This window comes from Coptis chinensis, chromosome 4 (genome assembly GCF_015680905.1).
Source record: "Coptis chinensis isolate HL-2020 chromosome 4, ASM1568090v1, whole genome shotgun sequence".
NCBI lineage: Eukaryota > Viridiplantae > Streptophyta > Magnoliopsida > Ranunculales > Ranunculaceae > Coptis > Coptis chinensis.
This window is the reverse complement of record NC_141459.1, coordinates 94,822,160-94,826,732: the sequence shown is the minus strand read 5'-3', so window position 1 is coordinate 94,826,732 and position 4,573 is coordinate 94,822,160.

Genomic DNA, 4,573 nt, shown 5'->3' with positions numbered 1-4,573 from the left:
CTAGTCATCAAACACGGAGATAAATGGTGTAATCCACTACATGATACTAGTGTAAGCATAGAGAAATCCACTACGTTTTCTACTTTTCTTTTCCACTACATGATACTAGTGTAATCGCGCTCACATAAGCAGGCACACACGCACACGCAGAAAAAAAAATAACACAAAAGAAGAAAGTCGAGCAGCGGTAACAAGTGATCCTAGCCTTTAACAATTCATGTGGTAACTTTTCCATCCTCCAAGTAATGTTGTGGCAACAGTACAACATACGAAATCAAAACAAAACCTATAAGTGAAACAGAATTGCAAGCACACACTTCTTCCACTATACCTAATCAAACAAGTAGTGTACAACGAATGGGGAGGGGGAAGGTAAACTAAAAGAAATGAACTACTAGTGAAATTAGGAATCTAGTGATTCATCTTGGATCTCAAGAAGTTCGCATTTTATGAATATAACGGGCTAACTATGAATGCACTAAATAAAATTACGATGAGCATCTATGGGCGTTCTTTAAGTGGTTGTTCTTATTTCTGAAATTTGTTGGTGCATTGGCTATTAGCATATTATAAGCAGTATCTAAGATAACCTGAAACTTTTATAGAAATCAGAAGAAGCTTGCAGCATATTAGAATTTTGTGCAAATAACTCTACATGATATCGGTAAAGGCTGAGAAATTGTAGGAGTTACGAGTAGACACTGACCTGTGAGTTCCTTCAACACAATAGCCTAGAAGTCAAACTAAGTTTTTGTGATGCACATGACCAATAGCTTCAACTTCAACTCTGAACTCCTTCTCTGCTTGGCCTCTTTAAAAAAAAACGAGCAATACATCTTTAGACAAGAAAAAAGATGTACAAATATAACACAATCTGAAAAAGAACCATTTGTCAACTTACAGATTGTTGAAGAGCTTCTTAACTGCCACTGGAGTCCCATTGATCAAATTACCACAGTAAACAACTCCATATCCACCCTCCCCAAGGACGTTTTCCTTCAAAAATCAACTAGTTGCAAGCTCTAAGTCCCTCAATGTAAACCAGTGTCCCCAACCAAGGTGAGAGAACTCAGGCAGGCCACTAAGTGGTGAAGGCGTAGTTATATGATACGAAGAAAATGACCTATATACAGTAACAGTCCCTGAGCTTCCTTCTTGTGACCAAATTCCAGTTCAAGTAAGTTGATAATATCACATATTATGGTATACATAGTAGCATTATAAGATAGTCGGACTTATGTGAAAAGAAGTATATCCTAAAATAACAAATAATCAGTTAGAATAGTAGTCTCCTCAGCTTAGTGAGCTACCTATCTTAATTGGCGGTGTGCAATGCTAAATCTTGTAAGTTTGACTTACAAAGCATGATCAAATTGCACACTGTTTCTATCATGGTAATGACAATATTATCAGCCTCTAACTAAAATATAATAATAGTATCTAGATGAAGCTATTTGCTACTTAAGCAGATAATGATTGTTCCATTAGAATTACAAATCATACTGATAATCAAGAAATTCAGATGATTAACACTTTTATCCGAATAGAAAATACGAGAAAATATATTTAAAATAAAAAAAGGTGGGGAGAAGAAGAACTAAAAGCCATTAACTTACAGTTGCAATGATAAGAAATGTTGCAACGGGATATTTCTTCATTCTAAATGGAGGAACATAATATATGGTCCCAAGAAAAAGTCCAACGCAGTACAGGGAAGTAATGAATGGACCAAAGTTGAAGCTAACGATCAAAACATCTACAACGGCAAAAAATAAGACCAAGGACCATGCTGATTGAACTGAGAGATCCCCTTGCGGCTATAAGTAAATAAGACTTGTTTACCCTGCAAACAACAAAATGCATCGAACCTAAAAATAATAAGAACTATGTAATAGATGCTTATATCATATGAGGTTGTGTATCATTAAATGATTAAGTCAAAGTAAAGCAGGAACGCGGATCATTCTGTATTTGCTTACTTGTCAATACCAACATCATAGATCTGATTAATGCCTACGAATAAGACGATAAAATTGATATAATTTTACTAATGAATAAAGCGATGAAACTCTAAACGTATGTAAAACTAAAATTGAACTATACTCGTGATTATCAAAGATTTCTACTATCGATACTATTAAAGTAGAGTTGGAATAGAAGATTCGTTCCACTCCTAGTTCTTTAGCATTCAAGTTTTCTATAATTGTGAATCTATCCAAAGTTTAGCGAGAGTTTTACGAAGGGAATTCTAAGAACAAGATACTAACTATAATGATTCAACTACGAAATGCTACGAGATACTAAGGTTTGAATCAAGAATAAGAATTATGGGGGAATTGAATCCACTTTGGATCCAACTTAATAGACTATCATAGATTGTTGTAATCCAATTCTTACGTTCTTACGATAAGAATTGGTCGTTCTAATCCCTAATTATACATGACATCTCTACCAATTCATAACTAGCATGTGAGGAAAGTCCACCCATTCTCATGGTGAATCAACGACCTTCTAGAGTGGAATAGACTCTTATAACGATTCTACACTACACAATCAAGTTTTCATCAAAGTTTCATCAAACCCCTCTAATGGAGGTTTAGCCTTGATTCATTAAACTATCATTTCCATATGAATTAACACTAGACATCATAAAAAGATTGGAACTTTGCTTATTTAAACTCAAATGGAAACTACTCATGTAATAATTGATTTAAACTAATAATGACAAATAAGTAAATCTAAGAATTGAAACTAATAATTAATGGAAAATGAAATTAGATTATCAAGAACTATATATTTTATTGATCTAGCAAATAAATAACAATCATTCAATACTGAAATTAAAACAAGAATAACAACTAATTAATTAATTGAAAAACTAGATCTAAAACTAAGCTTTAATGGCTACTTTCTATCCTAAGCTAATTGATACTTAAGAGCTAAGTCCTGTGTGTGGAAATGGAGGAGACCAGATCCATATTTTTGTGCATGGGTTGAGGGTCCATGTTTTGGGCCGGAAAATCGAGCCCAAAGTCCAATTTCTTCAGTCCACAAGGCCCTTTTCAGCTGGCTTTGACTTTAACAAGCTTTTCGTCCACTTCTGATTATATGATTAGGTCAAGGTTTGAACCATTGGAAAGTTCTTTTCGAGCCGACCGTTTTGACATAAGGTATGCCCAATTCCGAGGTCTGAGTCCAAAGATACGATTTTTGGAAGTTCTGCTGACTTTTGTGTGCTGTTTCTGCCCGTCTTGGCCTTTAATCACAGAACTTCTTAACAACCAACCCTTGCTCCTTTATATCGCCAAAGTGGCACATTTCTGCACATAATTGACTTTAATGCCTGAAATACATAAAAGCATGTAATTAGCATTAACTCTTATTTATTACTCGCATAATTGGTCTAAAAGTATTATTGTTAAGGGGTTAAAACTACAGTTTTGGGCTCTTATCAAACCACCCCCAAACATCATTTTGCTTGTCCTAAGCTATCTATACATCTCACTAGCAATGAATCTAGAATAATCAAGTCGAAACCTAAGCTAATATATGCATAATAATCAATCATCTACGAATAAACATATATACAATGAGTAATACTATGAGATGAACTAGCAGGTCCGTTTCTATGAAAACTTCGGAATAACGCCCTTAAGTAGGTCCTCACATAAATGTCAAGACAAAACCACTCTGATTTTTCCACTCAAGTTTAATACTCCATAAATGCAAGACAAAAACCAAGTCACTTTACCTTACAAACTCAATGACACACAAGAAAGCCAGAGTCGATCAAACACATCGATCAAACACTTACTATCACACTAACCTATTCCTAATTGAGCTAGAGGTCTTTATTAGGTGTTGCATGGGATTAGGAGATGGTTTAAGAAGGAAGGAAATGGATATTAAAAAATGACAAGTCTGAGATAATAGAGTCTTCATATTATGTAACTAGATAAAACTTTGTTTTTTACTTTTACTTCTACACTTTGTTTCCATCCTTAGCCATATTTTTCTTTTTCTTTGGCTTTTGACTCCTTTAATTCTATTTTTGGAGTTCTAACTCTTTATTTTCTTTTATTATTATTTTTTTATTTGGATGGAAACTTACTTTTCTCATCTGAAGCGACTAACAAATTCTTGATTTCAAAGGTTCTTCCCTTTTCTATTCTTCATCTCTATTCTCATACTTATTCAAAGAATTGGGTAGTTGTTTTTTTTTTTTTTTTTTTTTTTTTAATAGGGTAAAAGATTTGCGGTTTATGAAAGGCTCAGAGGGGCGACTAGCTAAAAATAATTCATAGGTTTGAATTTCTGGCTATATCGATCCAAAGAGGACCTAAATTCTCGCTTAGGATATGGTATAGTGATCAAGCAAGTGAACGTGTGATTTTTCTATCCGGATTTTACTTCTCCCTTGTGTCATTTTAGGCTATATTCTCACAGGATTTGTAAAATAAGTACTCTAGCCTAGATTTCATAAACTTACTGCCAACAATTATAGATACTCATGTAACATATTTATAGATAGATACAAGGATTATTACCTACATATTAGCCTAAGTTTCTAAAA